At 37.2% G+C, this 26981-nt stretch overlaps 1 protein-coding gene across 4 annotated transcripts in view; it reads left to right on the top strand.

Annotated features, from left to right (window-relative positions):
• The first annotated feature begins 10956 nt into the window (after window positions 1-10956).
• The window catches only part of LOC128983219 (NFX1-type zinc finger-containing protein 1-like), a 125743-nt gene continuing 109718 nt past the window's right edge, over window positions 10957-26981 (top strand). The window contains exon 1 of one of the 4 annotated variants that reach the window (XM_054402435.1): window positions 10957-11056. The gene's annotated coding sequence lies outside the window, so the exon portion shown is untranslated. Of the gene's footprint in view, window positions 11239-26981 lie in introns of all 4 variants that reach the window. The other 3 variants (XM_054402436.1, XM_054402433.1, XM_054402434.1) reach the window with 3 other exon arrangements.

Raw genomic sequence — 26981 nt, 5'->3', positions numbered from 1 at the left:
GTGACTGGTAATAAAATAGACTATATTTATTGGGATGATCCTAATGAGCTTGTAGATAGGTTAAGACTTCTTTGGCTAAGTCGCCAAGCCGGTAACTCAGGAGTGGATAATGAAATAGATTCCATTATTGAGGAATTGAGAGAAAGTGGAATTATTTATTAAATAAAAATATGTTTATAGATAAATTTTATCGTTTATATAATCCATATAATAAGCCTGAAGAACCCAGGGCTAGTAGTGAACCTACTTTAAATTTAAAAGACGACAGTTGGAATTGTTTAAACCGTAAAATTGGTAATGTTAAAGATGGGGAGATTGTAGATGATGTATCAACTTTGGGACAGACATTAACTAGAAAAGGTGATGTCTTTTTACAAGGTAAAACTAAATATGAGTTTTTAGAATCTAAGAATAAAAAGTGGAATGCTAAAAAACAGAAAATTACTAATGTGGAAAAGGGTGAAAGTTTAGATGATGTGCCCACTTTACAACAGACTTTAATACGAACAGATGGTGGTACATTTGTACAAGACAATAAAAAATTATGAATTTTTAGAATCAGAGAATGGTGTTTGGAATGCTAAGAAACGGAAAATTACTAATGTAGAAAAGGGTGAAAGTTTAAATGATGTGCCCACTTTACAACAGACTTTAATACGAAAAGAAGATGGTAAATTTGTACGTTATCTATATACTTAAATCCGCTCAAAGATGTGGGGTCAGCAACTAATAAATCAGGATTGTATTCCATCAAATTAAAATTTTTTTTCTCCATATACAAATTTTGATCCATCGTAATGTATAGCTTGTGACATTAGACAAATATCATCCGAATGTTCCCCTTCTGGTAGATTTCTTATGAATTGATTTTTGGCATCCCAACAATGTAGTTTTTTATTATAAGTTATAGTCTGCTCTTTTGTAACACAGTCAGTGTCATCAATGGCTGGTTTTCTAAAGAAGCGCCCTCAGCAAACCAGGGAGCTTGCCTCTCTCCCAACGGTTGACGGAAGCAGCTCTATAAACTCTGCTGTGGCACCATCAAATGTGGGTAACTGGGAGAAGAGGCTTTCCCGCAAAGAAAAGAGGAAATTGAGACGAATGGAGGCTGTCTCTAACAAAGAACCTGCAGCAAGAGATCGAAAGATTGCTGACCCTGCTCCGGCGAGGGAGGTTCGTGGAAAGGCCCCCCCTGTTTCAAAGAAACCCAGGCCGAGAAAGCCCAGGGCTGAGGCAATCCTGATCAACCCCTCAGGGGGGCGCTCTTTTGCTGAAGTCTTGGGTCGACTCAAGTCTAAGGCCAAGCCAGAGGAGACGGATACGATTGTTAAGTCAATCAGGTGTACCCAGAATGGGAAAGTTCTCCTCGAGCTGGGGAAATCTGGTGACCGAGTGGCTTTTGCTGCAAAGGTCAGAGAGGCTCTGGGGGACCACGGTACTGTGCGGGAACTCGAGCCCAGGACCTCGGTGAAGTTCCGGGACCTTGACGGTCTTTCGACTGAGGCTGAAGTCAGGGAGGCTATCAACAAGGCCATCCCTGATATCCAAAATGCCGACTCCCTTAAAGTATGGCTTACGCGGCCCAACCGCAGCGAGCAACGCATAGCTATCGCTGAAATGCGAAACCAAGATGCCAGCAAGCTGCTTAATCTCACACACCTGAGAATTGGATGGGTCAATTGCAGGCTCAGACGGAGGGTGGTTGTACCGCGATGCTTTCGCTGCCTCGGGTTTGGTCACTCTTCCCGAAACTGTAAAGGACCCGACCTATCCAAGAATTGTTTCAGGTGTGGCGGGTCGGGCCACAACAGGAAGAACTGTACCGCAGCAGAGCGTTGTTTTCTCTGCGCAGAGAAAGGCCAAAAGGACGCCTCATTAGGTCACATTCCAGGGGCTGGGCGATGCAGTGTTTTCAAGGCTGCACTCGACCTTGAGAAGGCTAGGTCTAGGAAGTGAGGATTCTCCAGGGTAACCTTGAGAGGTCCAGAACGGCTGACTCCCTCTTAGATCAGCTGGCCCAAGAGATCGGTGCGGACACCCTTCTGATCAGCGAGCAGTACCGTGACAGGGACCCACACTTCTGGTTCCCAGATTCTCTTGGTACTGCCGCTTGTTGGGTTCGAAACAGCACGGAAGCACCAGTGCGAGATCACGGACGCGGCCGAGGCTTCGTTTGGGTCAGGTGTAGGGACGTCACGTTTTTTAGTGTCTACCTTACCCCCAACGAGCCAATTCGGGAATTCCGTCTGAAGATTGACCGCTTAGAAGACAGTGTACGGGGTACCATTGGGCATGTCGTTGTTGCTGGTGATTTTAATGCGAGGGCTGTGGAGTGGGGTATGACCTCTACAAACTCCCGGGGGAAATACATCCTGGACTTTGCCGCCAGGGCCGGACTTGTCGTCTTAAACGAGGGCAACACGCCTACTTTCCGGCGCCCCGGCATGAGAGGTATGATCCCCGATATCTCCTTCTCGTCGGAATCACTACTAGCACGGATCTCCAACTGGAGAGTCATCGAAGACCTCACGGCAAGTGATCATCAGTACATCGTTTTTGATATACTGGATGAACACCATAATCAGGCGCCTGTATCACGATCTGGACCACGCCGATGGAATACGGACAAGCTGGATGTTGAGAAGTTCACTGACGTAATCTCACGGGGAGCGCTGGTGAATTCTGCTGCACCTGTTGACGCCGAGGCATTGGTAACGTCCACGATGGAACTGATTGTCTCGGCTTGTGACCAGGCCATGCCACGCAGGGGACGCCGTCACGATAAGCAAGCTGTGTACTGGTGGACTTTAGAGATCTCGAACCTTCGGAAAGCTTGTCTGAAAGCCAGACGTGCCGCTATGAGGGCCAGAAGATTCCCGGATTTCGAAGCTAAGTCAACGGCTTATAGGGCTGCGAAGAAAGCTCTTCGTCGGGCTATCATCAGGAGCAAGGTTAGCTGTTGGAGGAGGCTTCAGGAGGATGTTGACTCTGATCCTTGGGGACTGGGCTACAAGGTTGTAACCCAGAAACTCGGCGCCCGATCACCACCTTCCGTCATGGAGGGCACCACCATGGACAGGATCGTCACCGCCCTCTTTCCGTCTCATCCTCGGCGGCCTTTTTTCAACTATGGCGAGGTAGGGGACATTCCACTCTTTAGCATTAAAGAGCTGGAATCATCTGTCCTCTCCCTGAAAAATAGAAAAGCGCCTGGTCCTGATGGTATTCCCAGTGAGGCTCTCAAGAAGGTATTCTCAGTTAACCCCCTCTTACTGCTGAGAATGTACAACACATGCCTGTGCGAAGGGGTTTTCCCAACTCCATGGAAAAGGGCTAGGCTTGTGCTAATCAGCAAGGGGAAAGGTGACCCGAATATGCCGTCGTCTTACAGACCCCTCTGTATGTTGGATGTGGCCGGAAAACTCTTCGAGAAACTGATCCGCTGCCGCCTGACGTCTGTCGTGGAAGCTGCCGGAGATTTGTCTCCTCGTCAGTACGGCTTCAGAAAGGGTCGGTCAACAATCGACGCGATATCCGAGGTACACAGAGCGGTAGAGCGTGCCGAGAGCTTCAATCATTACTTTCGCCGTATCGTGCTTCTTGTTACGCTAGATGTCAAGAATGCTTTTAACTCGGCGAGATGGGTCGATATGTTGAGCGCGTTGAGGAACAGCTTCCGCGTACCAACATATCTGTTGAGGCTGATCGAGGACTACCTGCGCTGCAGAACTCTTAATTACGAAACTAAAGATGGTTCGCGGACGATGGATGTTACTTCCGGTGCCGCGCAAGGTTCGATACTCGGCCCAGATTTGTGGAACGCTGCCTACGACAGCCTTCTGAGATCTGAGATGCCAGAGGAGACCGTTTTAGTTGGGTACGCCGATGACGTCGCAGCCCTCATTGCTGCACGCAACGTTGAGCTAGCCCAACTGAAACTGAACCAAGTCATGCGCGTTGTAAACGCCTGGATGACTGATCATGGTCTGACACTCGCTCTGAGCAAGACAGAGATCGTCATCCTCACGAAAAAACGGATTGAAACCATCGTTCCGCTACGAGTTGGGAACGTAGTTGTCCAAACCACGCGAACCGCCAAGTACCTTGGTGTCATGGTGGACAACAAGCTGAGCTGGAGGGACCAGATCTTCCGTACGGCGGACAAGGCTGCTAGGAGTGTTGCTGCTCTTAGTAGGCTTATGGCCAATGTCGGTGGTCCCCGGTCCAGCCGTAGAAGACTACTGATGTCTGCAGTCCAGTCCGTGCTTCTCTACGGCTCTGAGGTGTGGGCAGACGCGCTTAACAAGGAGGCGTATAGGTTGAGGCTCGCACGAGTGCAGCGTCAGGCGGCACTCAGGGTCGCTTCCGCGTACCGTACGGTGTCCGAACTGGCCGTTTTGGTGATCGCTGGAGTTATCCCAGTCAAACTCTTGGCAGCGGAGAGGAAGGCAATCTACCAGAGACAAGGCTACATCGGAAAGGACGCTGCAAGAACAGAAGAGCGCTCCCGCACTTTTCAGATGTGGCAAGAAAGCTGGGAAAGGGAGACTCGAGGACGTTGGACTGCCAGACTCATCAGGCAGGTCCAACCGTGGGTAGAACGGCGGCACGGTGAGGTTGACTATTACCTCACGCAGTTCTTGTCAGGTCACGGCTATTTTCAGTCGTACCTGCACTTGATGGCCAAAACGAATTCACCTGACTGCATTTACTGCCCATGCATTCCCGACGACGCGGAACACACTTTTTTCCGCTGTCCACGATGGGATATGCTTCGCCAGGAGGCCATTCAAAATCTTGGGGTGCTGTCGATTGAATCGATTTGTGAGACCTTGCTGAAGGGTGAGGACAACTGGGACTGTTGGTCGCACTTTGTCCGGAATGTCCTTCAAGCTAAAAAGAACGATCTAGATCGGATCACAGTCTAGATTTTATAAGAAATAAACGGCTAGACACGGCGTAAGCCCCTCGGGCGTAGGCAAACTCGGCCTAGTTCTGATGAAGTGCGACAAGTGTTCCCAGGCTAGTGTCCGAAGAGTAGAGGAGGTTTTTAGTGGGTAGTCTCTGGGCCTTAAGCCCGTTGGAGTCCCACACTACAGGCTAGCAACCTGTGTGCATAAATGCATTTTCCCACCTCTCCCTAAAAAAAAAAAAAAAATCAATGGCTGGTTTAACACGTACTAACCTTTTATTATAAAAATTCCAATAGCCTATTTCCATTTTTGGAACTTGTGAAACATTCACAGCATCTTTACTATCTGTACCGTCTATCAAATTGCTAAGTTTCTGTTTCTTAGCATTACAAACACCATTCTCTGATTCTAAAAATTCATAATTATTATCATCTTGTACAAGATACAAGTTCCAAAAATGGAAGTAGGCTATTGGAATTTTAATAATAAAAGGTTAGTACGTGTTAAACCAGCCATTGATGACACTGACTGTGTTACAAAAGAACAGACTATAACTTATAATAAAAAACTACATTGTTGGGATGCCAAAAATCAATTCATAAGAAATCTACCAGAAGGGGAACATTCGGATGATATTTGTCTAATGTCACAAGCTATACATTACGATGGATCAAAATTTGTATATGGAGAAAAAAATTTTAATTTGATGGAATACAATCCTGATTTATTAGTTGCTGACCCCACATCTTTGAGCGGATTTAAGTATATAGATAATAGACCATATATACCAGAAAACTATGTATTTAAAAGAATGGAAGATAATCTATTGATTGGGGCTAATGGTGTAGAATTTAGAGTTACAGGAAAGGATGATGTTATAAAATACCTCCGCCGCAGCAAACCTGCCGACTAAGCGAATTTCCATTTGTCTGAATTGATTTTCAGTTAAATATATTTTAATAACATTAGGTTTAACGAGTACCTAGGTTTGCTGTTACAAGGAAACTAATAAAGTGTGTTTTTGAGTAAAATACTGATAGCTTAGTACAAAATAAATAAATTTGCCAAGTTTGATCAAAATATATCCATAAACAAGCGAACTACTACATTTGACAATATTCTCCATAAGAATAACATGGGAATTTTAAATTTACAATTTTTTTAATTTTCTCCGTTACTAATAATCGAACAAAAATACTTTTATATACTAAATTATTTGTTTTTTTAAGCTCTTTAAAAAGGTCTAAAGAGAAATCAGGAAATTTTGTGTTTTGAGGGTCAAAAGTGAGAAAAACCAATTTTTACCCCATAAAACCCCCTGTAAAGCCTCGTTCCCATGGTCCGATTGTGCTGGTTCGCGAACTCATTCAAGTTTATCCCGCTTTACACTTTTAAACCAAATTTCATCAAAATCGGACAAAAATTACTCAAGTTATCGCGTTCACGGACGTATATATATATATATATATATATATAAGTCTATATATATATACATATATAAAAATTTGAACGAATGGTGTTTTTGGCCTCTGGGGACATTAAAATGAAAAAGTAAATTGGTCCCGGGCCTAAGTCTTACCATGAGACCTACGGTAATAGCTACTTCCCTATAGGGAAATTCGCTAAAATGAATGAAATTGCATACGAACTTCATAAACCTGCAAGAAAGAATTTCATTAGAAGGTCTTTTAAAGTATTAGGTATAAACGAAACCATACAAATAGATTTAATTGATATGCAAAACTATGCTAGAGAGAATTCTGGCAATAAATATATTTTAACTTTAATAGATACATTTTCTAAAAAAGCTTATGCTGCTCCACTAAAGAATAAGACAGGGTTAGTGGTTACAGAAGCCATTAAAACCATTCTACCAAGGGGGGTTAAAAACATTCAATCTGACAATGGAAAAGAATTTTTTAATCAATATTTTAGCAAACTAATGAAAAACTTAAATATTAATCACTATCACACTTTTTCTACAACTAAGGCTGCAATTGTGGAGAGGTTTCAGAGAACTTTAAAAAATTGGTTATATAGGGAATTTAGTGCTCAGGGAAGTTATAAATGGTTGGATTTACTTCCAAAGTTAATTCGAAAATATAATAATAAGGTACATAGATCTATAGGAATGAAGCCTAACCAAGTGAGTATTAAGAATAGTAAATATGTGCATGAGAGGTTGACTTCTAAAGTAGTGCAAGTTAAAAAGCCAAGATATAAGGTAGGTGATAGTGTGAGGATTTCCAAGTATAAACATGTTTTTAATAAAGGTTATACTCCGAATTGGACAGGGGAACTATTTACAATAGCAGAAGTTAAGAATACAAAGCCTGTGACTTATATCTTGAAAGATGAAAATGGTAATATAATCAGGGGAGGCTTCTATACAGAGGAGTTGTTAAAGACCAAGTATAAAGACATGTATTTAATAGAAAAGGTAATTAAGAGGAAGGGTGATTTATTGTATGTCAAATGGCTTGGATTCCCAAGTAGCCAAAACTCATGGATTTCCACTAAGGATGTCCAAGGGAACGCGCCGTGAGCCGGGAGCACGCCCGAGTTCACGTACAAACCTCCCACTGTCAAGTTGATGATTTTGAGAATATACATGTGAATGGGTGTTGGACATGGATTTGAAATTTTACAATATAGATATGGAGTTGTACAATTATATAGGCTTGTATAGGCCCCAAGAGCAAGTTTAAGAGGTATATCCCAAAAGACAAAGAAATGAAAATATTAAACAACTCATACAACTAATATTTATAGATAAGACAGAAATATAGACTACAACATATCAACTAGAAAGGGGAATGGTAGATGTACTAGCAATTAGGCATGGGCGGAGAGTTAGCCCAAAAATGCCGCTCCTCAAAAAACGGCGGCGACAAACTATACTACTATACACCGCTGGAGATGAGAAGCGTGGGCCGGGAGCGCGCTTGAGTTCTGCTGCAAATCTCACATGATTTGAAAATATATGTTGATTTGTAATGTTAATGAAGTTGTACAGTAGTATAGGGGATGTATAGGCAAAGATCAGGATTTTTGGTTTTGGTGGCCAAAAAATGATCCCCATGTTATTCTTATGGGGAAAAACGCCCCAAGTGCCTTAATATTCTTCTATTGCCACTACTAAATTTATTTATTTTATACTAAGCTATTAATATTTTAGTATGTTTTATCTATGATTTAACTTAAATTTACAATGATACGTATTTAAGCTATTGTCACGACCATCAAACACAGTATAATCCATAAGGCTTGTCCCTGACCATCACGTTTATGATTTCTATCATACAAATTTCTAAAATTAAAATATCATCATATTTCAATGTTTTATACCAAAAGGAAGTACACCTCTATAAAAACATAACGATTTTTTGGGTCTCAGGTAAGTTTTTTTCGGAGTTATACAATCTTAAAAAGATTTTATTGGCTTTTTTTCAATTTTTCGAGTGTTTTTCCTTTTTTCTAGAAAGGACACTATGGTGGCAAAACTAATACTGAAATCAAAATTGTGCAGCCAGGCCGCAAACTTCGAAGTGGCAACATCGCAAGTAGGGTTGTAACACAGCTGTTTTTTGGAGGCAACTTATGGTATTTATTTGTGTACCGGTATGTTTTTTTGTAACATTTTATTTAATTTACATTATGTTCAACAAAAAATAGAAGAATAAGCAAATTTGATAAAATTTGGTACTTACGTATTATACGGAGGCCACTTATTTTACAGCGCGCTGCGGCGGTTAGGTTAGGTTGGGTTGTCATAAGTTTTTATGACTCATCTCGTATAGTTCGATTCATAACGAAACTAGGAAAGTTCTACAAACATATTTATGATAACCCAACTTAACCCAACCGCCGCAGCGCGCTGTAAAATAAGTGGCCTCCGTATAATACGTAAGTACCTAAAATTTAAACACAGGAGTTAGTCTTTATCCAACAATAGAGCTAACACACAAACTTTGCATATTTGGTACAAAGTTTAAAGTCTAAAAACGACTACTTAAGTCCAAAACTTGGCATCTTTTCAATCTGTATGTATAGTTGCTGTTGTCAAATAAATTTAAAGCAAGGTAGTTAGGATGGTACTCTAATTTATTTAAGTATGTTTTAAGGATGTGTTTATAAGAATATATTGACTCAGCTTCAAATGTGCAAAATTATATTTTCAATTAAAGGTTTTGGTTTCCTATTCAATGTTTTATTTTCATTTTCAATACATTAATAATTTTATAATCATAAATTTCAATGAATAATACGCGAATCAATGAGCAGGTGTCACCTGTCTGCCATGTTATCTTTAGTCCAGCACCTATAGGGGTTGAGTATGCACTGAAAGTGTAACTCTTTTTGACTTTTGATTGTTGTTGGGCGCATTTTAGAGATAACAAAAACCGATGTTGTCACCAACCCAGCAGGTGCACATCGTGGGGGGAGGGGAGGGGGGAAGGTGATTCCTCTGAGACGCGTTCTAGAAAATCGCCCATAAGCTAAGACACGATAGAAACAAGTTCTAAACGGCATTGCATTACCAACTTCATCTGCTTTAAAAAAATGCCAAGGAAAATTCCAGTATCTATGATACTAATTGAGTTTTTTATCATTTAATTTTAAAATATGTGCCCTCGCATCAGGAAAAGTGCACAATCTTTTTCCTAAGCCCATCACATCAATTTTGAGGTAAGATTGTGCACTTTTTCCTGATGCGAGTTCCTATCAACCATATAGATTTTGCCTTATAGCTTGGTAATTTACTGGACTGCCGCAATCATATTTATACTGAGTATTCTACACATTGTATATTACCATTAGCATACCTCAAAGTTGATGTGATGGGCTCAGGAAAAAGATTGTGCACTTTTCCTGATGCGAGTTCCTATCAACCATATACATTTTGCCATATAACTTTGTAATTTACTGGACTGCCGCAATTATTCTCATACCGATTATTCTAAACATTGTATATTACCATTAGAATACCTCAAAGTTGATGTGATGGGCTTAGGAAAAAGATTGTGCACTTTTCCTGGCGCAAATTCCTATCAACCATATAGATTTTGCCTTATAGCTTCGTAATTCACTGGACTGCCTCAATCATATTTATACTGAGTATTCTACACATTGTAAATTACCATTAGAATACCTCAAAGTTGATGTGATGGGCTTAGGAAAAAGATTGTGCACTTTTTCCTGATACGAGTTACTATCAACCATATAGATTTTGCCTTATAGCTTCGTAATTCACTGGACTGCCTCAATCATATACTGAGTATTCTACACATTGTACATTACCATTAGAATACCTCAAAGTTGATGTGATGGGCTTAGGAAAAAGATTGTGCACTTTTTCCTGATACGAGTTACTATCAACCATATACATTTTGCCTTATAGCTTCGTAATTCACTGGACTGCCTCAATCATATTTATACTGAGTATTCTACACATTGTTTATTACCATTAGAATAGCTCAAAGTTGATGTGATGGGCTTGGGAAAAAAGATTATGCACTTTTTATGTTCGGAGTTTTAATTGATCGCGTTATGTTAAGCCATAGCTACGTATAATGTACACTCGGTCTGAAATATGCCTTTTAAAATACGTCAATTAATTAGTTTTAACTTGTATACACGTTTTAGCAATGTATAATTGACATTATATAAATATAAAAACATCATTTCGCACCGTATTTTCATTGAATTGCGTTTCCGACATCCCTGCAAAACCATCTGCAAAACACGTTTGTGGCGTCCGCAGGAGTACCAACCCACATCTATTACAAACCAAAAAAGCGCCGATGAAAGGAGCCGCTAACTTCACGACGGTCGGTGACCGGCGGTGGCGGTGGCGGTCTGACGGTAAGTTGGTGGTCTCGTAGGTTTTTTTTTGTGTACACTACCACGACACGACGACCGGACGACACTGACACTACCTACCAACTAAACTACCACCACACCACAACACCACCCACCACTACCACTGCACACTGCACTGACTGAAGACTGAACTGAACTTTGCTTTGCGGTTTTTTACGATTTCGTCTTCGTTCCGTTCGTCTCGTCTTAGATCAGCAGATAATGATGATGAGATGATGATGATGATTCATTATTGATGGACTTTGTCTGTTGGTAGCCGGGTGAGATTTCGTATTTTACTTTAACAACAGATTTTGCGAAACTAAAGTTAGCCTAGTTTTAAAAACTTATTTTGTTTTTGTATATGTTGTCATGTTGTCATTCGTTTTATTTATACTGCGATAAGAGCTGATAAGGAATATTCATCTGAACCATTGGAGATAATCTTGGCATCAAAAAGTTAGTGAGTTCAGTTAGGCCTATTATGCCATATTGTCATATTGTTAAGAGTTGGTAACTTAATAATTTATTGTCACAGGTCTAAAGAGAAAGATTAACATTAAGCAATCTTTAGTTAGGCTATATAGGCCTAGGTTAAGTTATCTGTAAGTTAGTAGCACTAGGCCTAGCATAGGGCTAAACTAATACCTAAGTTAGTTGACATGTTACTTAACTTACTGCAAATTTCTTGATAGTTTTAACCGATATAAGCATAGCCCAGTTAAGAAACTGTACCCAATATGTCTAGGCCTACAATGTGATACGTAGTTTTTAGGTGTCTAAGTTACTAAGCTTACAGTATTTTTCACGCTGAATCCAATAATGTAATAAGATAACTTAAGTTTTTGTCAGAGAGATTCGTAAGCGGCTGTACAGTTAAATAATTAATATCAAGCTTACCTTAAGTTTTGTTGGGTTATCACCTAACTTATTTGTGGTTTGGACGAGTCCAAGTTCTAGTGACGACTAACACTGAAAGGGATGTATGGTTTGTGGAGTGGAAACAGCTGTTAAGGAAATTATTGCGATGAGGGTGACCAAGAGAACTAACTTATAGGCCTAGTAACTTAATTTATAGGCTATCATTAGAAACTAAATTTTTACCGGTAGGCCTAGGTACCTGAAAACAATGGTGCAGAAATTTTTCTGCTGTCACAAAAACTAGCTATGATTTTTTGAATTTTATTACTGTAATGCCTCTATTGTCGGCTGGTCTCTGTCACCATTACTGTGAATGGACTGACGTAACACAACACAAACATGAACGATTGAAAATAAATTAAAATTATTGTCAAGGGAAGAAGAAGAAGCCTAAGATGACAAAGAGTTTATACATAGCCTAGAGGACAAAGAGGCACCTAGAGGCATTTGTAAATTTAACTGAGCGTTGATTATGAACTAACTTAGGCCTACTTCAGTTCTTATTTAGACATGTGAGGATTGGTGTGAACCTGGCAATAACTTGGCAATAACTAGTGCATGCGCCTGCTAAAATCTATTGCTAGCCGTTTTGCGGAAAAATACGGCCACGAAACATATTACCGATAATGTCAACAGATAGAGGACACTTTAACGGACACGACAGTATCAACATCATGTACCTGGGGAGTAAGTTAAGGGGGGTAAACTCAGCAATAAGTAGTGTGCGCGCCCGATAAAATCTATTGCCGGCCGTATTGCGGAAAAATACGTCCGCGAGCAATAATAACGACGATGCTAACAGATAGAGGACACTTCAACGGACATGACAGTATCAACATCATGTACTTGGGGAGTAATTTAGGGGGGTAAAACCAGCAATAAGTAGTGCGCTCGCCCGATAAAATCTATTGCTGGCCGTATTGCGGAAAAATACGTCTGCAAGCAATAAAAACGATGATGCCAACAGATAGAGGACACTTCAACGGACACGACAGTATCAACATCATGTACCTGGGGAGTAATAAAGAGGGGGTAAAACCAGCAATAAATTGTGCGCGCGCCCTTAAAAATCTATTGCTGGCCGTATTGCGGAAAAATACGTCCGCAAGCAATATTAACGATGATGCCAAAAGATAGAGGACACTTCAAAGGACACGACAGTAGGCCTATCAATATAATGTACCTCGGGAGTAATATGGGGGGGGTTGGGTAAAACCAGCAATAAGTTGTGCGCGCGCCCGATAACATCTATTTCCGGCCGTATTGCGGAAAAATACGTCCGCGAGCAATAATAACGATGATTATTCAAATCCTTTCAAATCTTTTTTCCCAATACGGCCAGCAATAGATTTTATCGGGCGCGCGCACTACTTATTGCTTGTTTTACCCCCCCTAAAATTACTCCCCAGGTACATGATGTTGATACTGTCGTGTCCGTTGAAGTGTCCTCTATCTGTTGGCATCGTCGTTATAATTGCTCGCGGACGTATTTTTCGGCAATACGGCCAGCAATAGATTTTAAAGGGCGCGCGCACAACCTATTGCTGGTTTTACCCCCCCTAAATTACTCCCCAGGTACATGATGTTGATACTGTCGTGTCCGTTGAAGTGTCCTCTATCTGTTGGCATCGTCGTTATTATTGCTCGCGGACGTATTTTTCCGCAATACGGCCGGCAATAGATTTTATCGGGCGCGCACACTACTTATTGCTGAGTTTACCCCCCTTAACTTACTCCCCAGGTACATGATGTTGATACTGTCGTGTCCGTTAAAGTGTCCTCTATCTGTTGACATTATCGGAATATGTTTCGTGGCCGTATTTTTCCGCAAAACGGCCAGCAATAGATTTTAGCGGGCGCGTGCACTAGTTATTGCCAAGTTATTGCCAGGTTCACACAAGTCATGTGAGGTTGGTAGGTTGGGTGTTATGCGGGCTCGTGACTGTATTACGGTAGGCTACCTAAGTGTTTTGAAGTTAGGTTAGATTGGAAGGTAAAGTTTAGGTTACCTATAATGAATCAAATAGGCTAGTTGATTTTATATTATCTCCAGACTGTTTATGCACTTTGTAAAAAGTAGGCCTACTACTAACATAATGGATAATAATTTCAAAAATGTGCAGCAAAGTCAAAACTGCCAAGTGCCATTAGTGCTGCTTTGCTGTGCGAGTTCATGTAGGCCTATATATGGTGTGGCCTGTCCGACCACGCTCCAAACACACTCTTGCACACTCGGGCAGGGCAACAACTTCAGCCTGGAATACAATAACCAGTTTCACCACGGCTTAGGCTACGCATGACTGTGCCTTGGGTCTAACTTAGTGGCGGATGTAGAATATTTTCTTGGAGGGGGCCGAGATTAATTTAAGGTTAGGTTTTATTTAAACAAAAGTAAGGGGAATACAAAGCAATAATAATATTTGCAAAAAGAATTATTTAAGTATGAAAAATAGCGAAAACCGGTAAAAATTTGAAAGAAATTTACCACATTTTGAAAGTAGGGTGTTTTTTGACGGTGAAGGAGTGCGATTTTTGAAAAAAGCCTATTAGTGTCTTGTAGAAAATTTAATTCCTGACCATGAAAATTCTTTCAAATTGTTTCTAGCTCTTACCGTTTTCAAGCTATACCCTAGGCCTAGCCGTTTAAAAAAAAACGTGTTTTTTCGTTTTCAGAGGTTTTTCACTACTGCAAACTTACCGAGGCTGCAAAAAACGGTCCGCCATTTTGGATTTTTGGCAGTGTTAAAATTTGAAAACGGGACTGCAAATTTTACCGTTAACTTGAGATCCCCTACTACAATAATACAAATTTTCAAGTCTCTAGCACGTTTATAAGTGGTTCAGATGAGCATACCAAAGTCGGCATTTTTCAATGTTATTTCCCATAAGAATAACATTGGGGGGGAAATTCTAAAATAAGGGGGGTTAAAATAAAAAATGCAACTTTTTAGGATTTTCCCGCGAGTTTGGCACCAAGACAATCGTGCCAAATTTCAGATCTCTAGCTATTCTAGAAGTGCTCAAACATTTGTATCCCCTGTCAGTCAGTTAAACATCGGGCTGTATAGTTAGTTATATAGATGCCGGGTGTCATCCTTTGACCATTATTCAGGATACTTTTATTATATGTTTTATTATTGTTCAATTTGTAGTAATCACATTGTTGTAAATGTATGCTAATGAAGATCCAGTAGGCCTATAGACTTTACGGATACATAATATCCCAATGCTGGGTGTCATCCTTAGATTATTATTAAGAATACTTTTGTTAAGACTTTAGTTATCTTTGATACTACCTACATTTTTCCTGTTAAAATGGTCATTATCATTAATAATAGTTTTACATATCTTTGATTATGTAAACCATATCTATGTTATCTTTATGTTTTGTGGTTACCTAAATTTGTTTTTTTAAGCACTTATTTCTGGTTCAATGATGACATTATTCACAGAAGTGTTAACAAAATAAACAAGAAATTATCAATAATAACATCGTGGGTTCGCCCAGACCTGAGACACCCTGTAACATAATTAATTTAGAGAAATATATTTAAACTTCTTGAGGCTTTATTCATTCAATAGATCTTGAGGGAGCCTTCGACTCAAAATTTTCGAAAATTTTGAGGTGGTTTTTTCATTAAAGGCTGAGATAGACTCCACTCCTAGCTCTTCATGTATATGCCTGTTTCTAACAAACCAGGTCCGAGCATTCACCGCTATTCTTAAGAATTTTGTTTGAATCACTTGAATTTTTAAGAGTTTGTTTTTTTTATATATAGCTAATCCCCAGATAGGAGATGCATATGTAATCAAAGGCCGAATTATTGATTTGTAGATTAGAACTGTAAAAGCTGGCTTCAGAGTAGATTTCCTATTGATTAAAGGAAAAGCATTGCAAGGCGTGCATAACTTTGGGACAGTTTTTATTGACTTGGTAGTTCCAATTAAGTTTTTTGTCCAGCCATTCTTCAAGATATTTTATTGTTCATTGGTCATCCGGGGTTCCAAGGTAGAAAGTTACATTTTAAATTTTTTACTAGCCTACTAGGTTATAAGTGAATTACAATTTATAATAAAAACCGTTTCTTATAATTGGTTTATTGTCCTATTACTATGCATATTTCATTGGTATAACAATATATGACAAGTTTTTTATTGTAATAGTGTAAGAAAAAATACGTTTAAAGTAGCCTAGTTATCCTTTTCCTGGCCAGCTTAAAGTAAATTTGATAACATTTTGAAGTTGACTTCTACCATTTCTTATCAAATATGTCAACATCAAAAATTAATAACTAGGTACTGTAAGTACTGTCATTTAAAAAAGTTAAGTAAATTTATTTGCACAGAATTATAAATATTTTGTTAATTAATTCAGAGCTAACTAGGACTTGATATGCACCAATATATATATATTGTCCGTTAGCACAATAACTCGAGCAAAAATGATTCGATTTTGATTAAATTTGGTACAAACGTGTAAACCTACGTTTATTCGAACGAGTTCGCGATCCAGCATGACGGGGGTTTTATGGGGTAAAAATAGGTTTTTCCCATTTTTGACCAAAAAAAAAATTAAAATTTAGCAATTTCTTTCCAAACCATTTTGTAGATCTTAAAAAAACGAATAATTTAGTATATTGAAGCGTTATTATGCGCCTAATGGTTACGGAGAAAATTCAAAAAAATTGTAAATTTAAAATTCCCATGTTATTCTTATGGAGAATAAGTAAACTGCTGTAGTTTGCTTGTTTATGAACATATTTTGATCAAATTTGGAAGATGTTTTTATTTCTTACTTACTATTAACGTTTTACAAAAAAAAAAAACAAAAAAAACTTTTACCCAGCTATTTTGAGAGAACGGCTGGGCGTAGAAACTCGGTAGAGGTGTCTAAAGAAAGGTCTTGGTCTGTAGATGAGCCATCAAAAGAGAAACATGGCGAATTCCCTTGGGGCTCTGCCCTCGTGGCCTTTAAATTCCCATCCCATGTTATTCTTATGGAGGAAAACGGGGTTTTTGTCACAGCTAATTTGAGAGAACGGCTGGGCGTAGAAACTTGGTAGGGGTCTCTAAAGAAATGTCTTGGTCTGTAGATGAGCCATCAAAAGAGGAAAGTAAAGAGGTAAATACCCTTGGGGCTCTGCCCCAGAAGCCTTTAAAGTTGCCTCTTCAGATTTGTTTACATTACGACCACATGCATAATTCTACACTTCTTTTTAATGCAACAGGTGTTAATATTTAAATTGTGATTTATTGAATTTGTCAAAATTAAGTACAGTATTTGCAATGGATTTTTCTGATTTTAAAATTGATTTTCTTCTGCATCGTGTCATGTTTTGCAATATAATGTTCTATTACCAAATCAGTGAAAAATCCTAATATCACAGTAACTTTTAAAATTATTTTTATGGAGTTAACTTATATCTATTGTATGGGTTGGTTTCTGCCTTTTTTACCACTTCTTGGAGATAAGGTAGGTGATATTCTTTGGCATTGCATCTGTAGATGAAACTTGGGTTGGTGTAATTACTACAATGGAAAAGAGCGAGAAATCTTGGACAATTTGATATAGGCTAAAAATAAAACTGAATTAACACTGTGCTACATTTCTTGAGCAAACATTTAAATAACCGATTTGCCGAACAATGGAAACATAGAAAAAGTCATAGAACAGAACCAAGTAGAAGAAATAGAAATAATGTTTTTTTTCACTAAAAACACTAAAAAACAAGATCAACTTTTTGAAAAAAGATAAGATATTTACTAAAGATTTTGATTATATCTAACTGGTAGATCGTGAGTATTTCCATAATCTTTGAGTCGCCTGTAATGCTTTGCAATTGCTCGAATTCGAGCAACAGGTACACTAGTTCTATTTAAATAGGGAATAAATGTTATATTTTTAAGTAGACATTTCAGTGTAAATCCAATCAGTCAAATGGAAATTCGCTTAGTCTGCAGGTTTGCTGCGGCGGGGGTATTTCATTTTTTTGAAATTTTGGTTTTTAATGGGGATTTTCCCATAAAACCCCATTAAATAACGGAAAATTGGATTTTCCCAAAAATGGCCCAAACGATTTTGATAAAAATTTAGCATGTTATAGTCCTTTATATTCTGAACAAAATGGTACAAATCCCATTTCTGTAAAAATACGGTTCAAAAGTTATTCTAAATTATGTTATTTTCCCATAAAAGCCCCATAAAATAACGGAAAAAATTGATTTTCTAAAAAATGGCCCGAACGATTTTGATCAAAATTTAGTATGTTATAGTCCTTTAAATTCTGAACAAAATTGTACAAATCCCATTTCCGTATATTTACTCTCACCTCTTAGGCTAACTTACACATGATAAAGGTTGTTGCCAAACTTATGGCAAAAAGTATGTGTCAGAATGCTGATACCGTTTATTTTTATTTTTCACCATAGATCAAAAACAAACTTTCATAATTATTTGCAAATCTACACGAATTAAGCTTTACAACGACCCATTAAAAATCAATCCAGTAGAACTCTAGATTTAGATGTACAAAGATTTTTAAAACTGAATTATATCATAGACTAACCAACAGAAGTAGACTTCTCATCCCATTGTAAATTTTGAAGCATGTTTTTTGTGTCTAGTTCATGTACGGTGACACTGGGCGCTAGTGTCGACGAAATTTTATTTCTATTATTTTAGTGTTAATTTCTTGATGTGTGCTTTACTTTTTGGTTATAGATGAGTGAACGAAGTGAACGAATCTATGTATCGTGTATAGAATATGTATAGGAAACGGATCGTCAAATCTCAAGAACCGTTGCACTTATAGCGTTCAGATTTTGCACTCATAATTATGACACCAGTGGGAATACCCCATTAAAATTCTAGACGATTCCGCTCAGTAGTAATTATAAAACCCTAAAAAAACATTTTTAAATTCGTCCCATAAGAATAACATTAGAAGCTACCTTCTTCTTCTTTTTATTTGTTTACGTTTTGCGACCAACAATTTTGTCGTCTACTTAAGACAGAGAGAACGACTTATCCTCTAAGCTCTTTCATTCATGGAGTAAAGAGTTTGACATTATGAATATATCATAATCATCATCATTAAATAGTCAAAGATGTTAGTCCATTTTTATACTAAATTGCTATGCGAAGGGGGGAAACAGGTCCACGACGTAGGAAGTGGTGAAGGAAGTAGTCGAGGTGAACAGTCCGGAGTGTGGGAACCCTTTGTTACAGTTAGAATAATGTATCTGCAATTCTGAAATGCTACGAAAAGGGAGGAAAACAGGTCTACGACGTAGGAAGTGGTGAATGAAATGAAGTGTTAAAGGTGAGCAGTTTGGAGTGTGGGAACCGTTATTGGCAGTTAGATTAATATATTTGAGATACTAAAATGCGATGGAAAGGGAGGGAAACAGGTCCACGACGTAGGAAGTGGTGAAGGAAGTAGTCAAGGCTAGCAGTCCGGAGTGTCGGAAACCTTTGTGACTGTTAGATTAATGTACCTGCAATACTAAAATGCTATGGGAAGGAAGGGAAACAGGTCCATGACGTAGGAAGTGATAAAGGAAGTAGTCAATGGGAGAAGTGCGGAGTGTGGAAACCCTTTGTGATAGTGGGATTTATGTATCTGCAATACTAAAATGCTATGAAAAGGTTGGGAAACAGGTCCACTACGTAGGAAGTGATGAAGGAAGTAGTCAAGGCAAGCAGTGTGGAGTGTGGGAACCGTTGGTGGCAGTTAGATTAATGCAACTGCAATACTAAAAGGCTCTGGAAAGGGAGGAAACCGGTCCATGTCATAGGAAGTGGGGAAGGAAGTGGTAAAGGCGAGAAGTTCTGAGTGTGGGAACAGTTTGTGGCAGTTAGATTAATGTACGTATGCACTACTAAAATGCTGAGGGAAGGGTGGGAAACAGGTCCACGACGTAGGTAGTGGCGATGGAAGTGGTAAAGGCAAGCAGTTCGGAGTGTGGGAACCGTTTATGGCATTTAGATTAATTAGTTAGATAAACATATATTGGATTATTAATCATTTTTAGGTGATATAATAGCGCTATCGTTAGTATGTGTTATATATCATCATTATAAGCCATACGATATTTTTAAGAAGACTCCTTTACACCGTGCTGTCGCAATTAGGTTAAGTTAGATTCGTTCAGTTTGTTTTAGTTTTGTTTATGATAGGCCTCATAACAAATAAGGAAATAGGCTTCATTTAATCAAAAGACGTTTTGTACAGGAACGATGGATTTACCTCCTATCGATAACTGTTGGAAATCCATTACGTATATTACCAATGACTTTGGTTAAGTAATGGACGAGAAGTTAGGATTGTGTTGACTGAGATTTGGTTGATTTGCCTATACAAATAACACTGTGTTCACCATTGACCCCGGTAAGTAGGCTAGGTGCGGGTGGACTCTTCCATTGTTGCGCTCACGTTCACTCATCGCATTACGTGCAGAATAAGCGTACTACTAGTATAACTAGGGGACAAGTTATTGTTTATCATTAGATTGTATTATTTGGTTAAACGAGGTTTTAAATGACTGTATTAACGAGAAACAAATTGTAAACAAAACACGACCTCTACATAAACCGTACAGAACTAACAATAAAATTGTCTTTCAGCTGTTCCATTAGGATGAGAAATCTACTAAGGGAGTAGGCCTATGTTTTATCTATGATTATATATAATTGCATGCACCCAACGTTTTTAGTTTTAAATCTTACAAGTATTTATATTCTCCACATATTTATAAATTATTTTCTACTTTTTAGTGCGTTTAAAAACGTTTTGTTTTAAAAAAGTTTTTTATTTATAAATTATTTTCTACTTTTTAGTTTTTAATGTGTGTGGATGTTAAATCTATTTCAAGCATCTATATCAGATTAAGACAGAGGCATGTGGGAAATCTAAGGTTTATTTTAGTTTCTTTTCATGTAATTATATTAGATTGAATGTATGGCCTACCTACTAACTATATATCAATCTATTTAATTTATTGTTTACTTTATAGAATACTAAATAAATAACAAATTATATTATTAACAAACACCTTTATCTGCAATCACATTGTTTAACTTTATTTTGAAATGTTTCATTGTATAAAGAATCTCTTGGGAGCATAACCTTTACCTCTTAACCTCTGCTCTTCGAACTGTCAAATTTAAGTATTTACAGCTGACTTAAATTATTGATATATTTACATTCTTTCAAAATGTAAACATGGAAAGTTTGGAAGCCCATGGGGCGTAGCCCAAGGGAAATATGAAAATTAAATGATATAGGCCTAATATTGCATTGTCATCCATTTGTGAGCTATGTTTCAAGTTTCAAGTCTCTAGCTCATCGGGAAGTATCAAAATTTGCAATAAAGCGAGTTAATAAAAACAAGCCCATGGGGCGAAGCCCAAGGGAAATATGAAAATTAAATGATATAATATTGCATTGTCATCCATTTGTGAGCTATGTTTTAAGTTTCAAGTCTCTAGCTCATCGGGAACTAAGCATAAAATTGATTGCAAAATTTGTACCGGACAAGAAAGCGAGCTAATAAAAACGTTTTAAAATAGATTTTGCCAAATAAGAAAAATGAATTGAATTGACAGGGTAATGTATTTCTTGAGCAATCATTGAAAAAACCGATTTTTTAACCAAAGAAATGATAGGAAAGTCATAGAACGCCACCAAGTAGAAGAAATAGAGATAAAAAAAAATAAAAAAAACTATTTACTATCGTTATCATCATATATAATGAAGAACACCTACAATTTGAAGATTCCCACAAACAATGATCATGGATGTTAGCCAAAGTGTTACTATTTTGTAGGAAACACAAACTTAACTTTATGATGATTAGGAAAGGAAAACACTCTAAGGCTGAATTAAACTGGTACGGCAAGGACATTAAATATAGGCCTATGTTTTCATAAAAGTCAAGTGATTTTAAAATAATACTGAGGACTCATGCTGCTCCACAGCCTTAAAATAAATATTTTATCAAAGAAATAATCAAATTTATGATTTAGGATTTTGTAATACAGTAGGCCTATCTTGAAATTAACTGATTCAAACGATCAGTAGCTCAAATTGAAGCCCATAATTTACTGATTATTTTGAGCCTAAAACATATAAAAAAAAGGAAAATACTGGAGCTATTGAATTTGAATCATAGAAAAATCTTATGAAAAATAATTTTATGTTGGTTGTTCACCTTGCGTTAGCTTGAAACTCATTCGATTTAAATAACTAATATGAAAGCCGGTAGACCAACATATATACGATTATATAATTAATTATAACTGGTGAAATACATCATAAATTGAAGTAATAATTCGAAAATGAATCAAATAATGTTTTTTGATCGAGTAATGCTGTAGGTAAATATATGCCGATGCTTGATATGAAATCTTTGCGTGCATTCCTTCAATTTGAGACCTCAATCATGAAAATCGGTCGGGTAGAAGAGCCAAACAAACTCTGCAAAGAAAAACCAAATTTAACTCCCATAAGAAATACATGGGGAACAAATTTCGTTTACATATAAACCGAGTGAGACTATAGATAATTATCTTATATGCCGATGCTTGATGGCAAATCTGTGCGTGCATACCTTAAATTTGAGACCTTAATCATGAAAATCAATCGGGGAGAAGAGCCAAACGAACTCGGAAAAGAAAAACCAAATTTAACTCCTATAAGAAATACATAGCGAGCAAATTTTGTTTACGTATATTCCGAGTAGTATTATAGATAAATATATGCCGATGCTTGATGGCAAATCTGTGCGTGCATACCTTTAATTTGAGACCTCAATCATGAAAGTCGGTCTGGTAGAAGAGCCAAACGAACTCGGAAAAGAGAAACCAAATTTAACTCCCATAAGAGATACATGGGGAGCAAATTTCATTTACGTATAAACCAAGTGAGACTATAGATAATTACATCAGCATTGTACGTGTTATTAAATTTACGGAAAGTAAATAAAGATACGTCTTATAACACTTAAAACATATATTTAAGCTGTTTTTATCTGTTACTCACAAGACGGTAAAAATACAAAAGATGGTAAGTGTCCAATCGAAACCGATCACCACTTACAATATTTTGTATTTTTACCGTCTTGTGAGTAGACATAGACATACTTTATTTGCACAAAACATTCCATACATGTCATAACATTTAGAATAGGTGCATTGTCAAAATTACATACATACATCCATACATAAAATATTTAACATTAAAACTTTTTAAAATTAAACACTTAAAATAAAAAATAAAAATTTCTAAATTGTAGTTCTGTAAAAATCTTCAATTAAGTAAAAAGCCTTGTCAATAAGTAAATTATCTATTGTATCTTTAAATTTGGTTTTGCTTAATGACTTATAGCATGGCGGAAGCATATTGTATAATCTCAGCCCAGCATACAATGAAGATTTTTCAAACAGTGTCTAGGGAGTCTAAATATATTTTCATTTCGGGTTTCATACCTGTGATTAAAATGTATTGTTTCTGGTAGCTAATTTTTAACTGAAAGTATGTAATTTAATAATTCTAGAATATACAACCCCGTTAATGTATGAATTCTTAAATTTTGAAAATGTCTCTTGAAGAACTGCTTGGATGAGAGTTGGTGATAATGCGAATAATACGTTTTTGTAACCTGAATAAAGTTTTAATACCAGTAGCTTGACCCCATAAAATGATGCCATATCTTGACACTGACTCCACATAAGCATGATAAACTACTTTAAGTGTCTCAACAGAAACACAGTCCTTTAAATGTATGAATAAAGATGATATCGACCTAATTTTGTTACGTAAATAATTCAAATGTGATACCCATTTAACTGCGTCATCTACGTAAACCCCTAAGAATTTATGAGCTTCAACTAAATTAAAGGAACAGTTTTCCATATTTTTGTGTCTAGTAGAAAATTTAATAATATTAGCGAATTTCCCTATAGGGAAGTAGCTATTACCGTAGGTGGCACGGTAAGACCTAGACCCGGGACCGATTTACTTTTTCATTTTGATTTCCCCAGAGGCCAAAAACACTATTCTTTCAAATTTTTATATATGTATATATATATATAGACTTATATATATATATATACGTCCGTGAACGCGATAACTTGAGTAATTTTTGTCCGATTTTGATGAAATTTGGTTTAAAGGTGTAAAGCGGGATAAACTTGAATGAGTTCGCGAACCAGCACGATCGGACCATGGGAAAGGGGCTTTACGGGGGGTTTTATGGGGTAAAAATTGGTTTTTCTCACTTTTGACCCTCAAAACACAAAATTTCCCAATTTCTCTTTAGACCTTTTTAAAGAGCTTAAAAAAACAATTTAGTATATAAAAGTATTTTTGTTCGATTATAAGTAACGGAGAACATTAAAAAAATTGTAAATTTAAAATTCCCATGTTATTCTTATGGAGAATATTGTCAAATGTTGTAGTTTGCTTGTTTATAAATATATTTTGATCAAACTTGTCAAATTTATTTATTTTGTACTAAGCTATCAATATTTTACTCAAAAACACACTTTATTAGTTTCCTTGTAGCAGCAAACCTAGGTACTCGCTAAACCTAATGTTATTAAAATATATTTAACTGAAAATCAATTCAGACAAATGGAAATTCGCTTAGTCGGCAGGTTTGCTGCAGCGGGGGTATTTGTTTTTTCAGCATTAAGTTTTAACCCATTTTCTAAAAACCATTGCTCCATGACCTTTAACACACTTTGCAGAGAAGAAAACATTTCAGTTGTATTATTGTTTTTGATCAAAGCAGTAGTGTCATCGGCAAAAAGAATTAGTTATTTATTAATAGCTTTTGGAAGATCATTAATGTAAATTTAAAAAAAGTGGGCCCAATACTGAGCCTTGGGGAACACCTGTGGATATAATTTCCCATGGTGAATAATGTTTGTTGTTATCTTCTAAAATTAAAGTTCTTTGTTTTCTTTCAGAAAGGTAAGATTGTATTAAAGAAAAGCAACTTCCCCCAATCACATAATCATAAAGTTTCAGCAACAGGAGTGAGTGATCCACACAATCAAAAGCCTTAGACAGCTCACAGAAAACACCTGCTGTGGCCTGAGACCTGTCCAAGGCCTCAGGTATAAGCGTAACAGTATAAGCGTAATGTTTTAAGTGTTATAAGACGTATCTTCATTTACTTTCCGTATAATTATATGCCGATGCTTGGCAAATCTGTGCGTGCATACCTTAAATTTGAGACCTCAATCATGAAAATCGGTTGGGTAGAAGAGCCAAACGAACTCAGAAAAGAAAAACCAAATTTTTTAATATATAAGATTACAGTAGGCCTACTACATCCAAGAAACCTTAATAAAACTTTCACTGAAGGATTTTCATTATTCACATTTAAGGGAAACAAAAAACCATCTGAACAACATTAGGCCTTTCAAATCTGCACTTTTTTCAGGTAGGCCTAAATATAACTTATACGTTATAACAGTAACTAGCCAAATTAATGCCAATTGAAGCAAATAAAATTGTCACAGAGGGGTTAAATCAGGCAGTTCTTAAGCTATGTAAACAAAATGTTATCGCTATAAAAAATGACTGAAATTTGTAAACGTACTGGCGACAACGGGTAGTATTATGCAGACTACGTTAGGCCTATCATTAATGACAAAGATCAACATGGACAACCTAATGCGGCTATAAGAAAGAAAGATTTGTAGAATTCACTAAAAAACCAGATCAGCTTTTGAAAAATGATAAAATATTTACAAAAAATATTGATTATATGGAACGTAATCTATGAGTTGAGTCTTTTAAACTCATCGGAAATTATGAATTTTATTCGTAGCGAATTTCCTATATAGGGAATAAGCTATTACCGTAGTACTCATGGTAAAACCTGGACCCGTGACCGATATAATTTTTTATTTTGAGGTCCCTAGAGGACAAAAACACCATCCGTTCAAATTCATTTATATATATATATATATATATATACCTATTCTTTTTAAACCGTTTTGTAGAGCTTAAAAAAGGAATAATTTAGTATACTGAAGCGCTGTTGTATGCCTAACGGTCACGGAGAAAATTCAAAAATAGTGTAATTTTAAATTCCCATGTTATTCTTATAGAGAAAATGAAAACTGTTGTAGTTTAATTGTTTATGGATATATGTTGATAAAATTTTGCAAAATTTATTTATTTCATCCTATACTAAAGAGGTATGGTCAGAGAACACTTTTTACCTTCCCCGTAGCAGCAAACCTAAGCACTCGTTAAATCTAATGTTATTTAAATTGGGAATTAATATGTCTTATTCATGGAAATATTTTAGTAATAATGTAATCAGAGAAGTAGAAATTCGCTTAGTCTGCAGGTTTGCTGCGGCGGGTGTATTTAAATACTGTAACTACTTTATTTCTTTGCAATTGCTCGATTTCGAGCAACATGGGCACTAGTTAATTTAACAATATGCTTATTAGTTCAAACAGCTAATTTAAACTGTTTGATTTTTATCACTCATTTATGTAAGATCAATATTATCGTTTTGCTATCAAAAACTTACAGTCGCCTAGTTAATTTAGTCGACATTGGTACACTCAAACGTTTCCACACGCATAAATAGGAATTTAATTTCACAATAGGATGAGAAATTTACTTGAACTGTTCAAAACTGCATGTTCTAAATAGCCAATTTAGATTAGGCTATATTGATCTGAGAACATGGCCGGTTTAAACATTTTGGGGCCCCTAGGCCCAATAATGTTTCCGCCCCGTAGTCTGGTTAAAGTTAGGCTACTTTCCTATAAACCTTTACCGTATCAAAAAATTATACCTACCCCTATAATATAGACTATATTATGGTAAGTAATTGATTAAACAACACAATTTTATCATTGCAAGTTTTTCAGAATTTACTTGAAATGCCTGCTTGAAAAAAAACTTTTAGCAATATTATGTAGTTAGCTCACATTTGTGGGACTGAAACAAAACGATCTAACCCGCAGACCATTCCTTAAAATAAAAAAAATGAGTTAGCCTACTTTTAAATTTATCAAATTGAAATTGTTCCTTTTCAAACCGTCCCATCATTTGTCAAAACAACCTTGGTAAGTTTGGAATGGGCACACGGGAGGGACTAAGGCTAAAGGTGTAGTGACGTCATATCTCTAGTGGCTAATGTCTACTCTTGAGGCAACACGATTACCGTAACGAAACGATGTGTTTTCAGCGGCGTTCGTGGCTTAGTTGGTAGCGTTTCGATTTGGTGATCAGGAGGTCCCGGTTTCGA

Source organism: Macrosteles quadrilineatus, unplaced genomic scaffold (genome assembly GCF_028750875.1).
Source record: "Macrosteles quadrilineatus isolate MER2022 unplaced genomic scaffold, UCM_ALF_1.0 Scaffold_1__1_contigs__length_201487025, whole genome shotgun sequence".
Taxonomy (NCBI): domain Eukaryota; kingdom Metazoa; phylum Arthropoda; class Insecta; order Hemiptera; family Cicadellidae; genus Macrosteles; species Macrosteles quadrilineatus.
The sequence above is the reverse complement of the archived record's forward strand: the minus strand, read 5'-3'. Positions and strand labels throughout refer to the sequence as shown.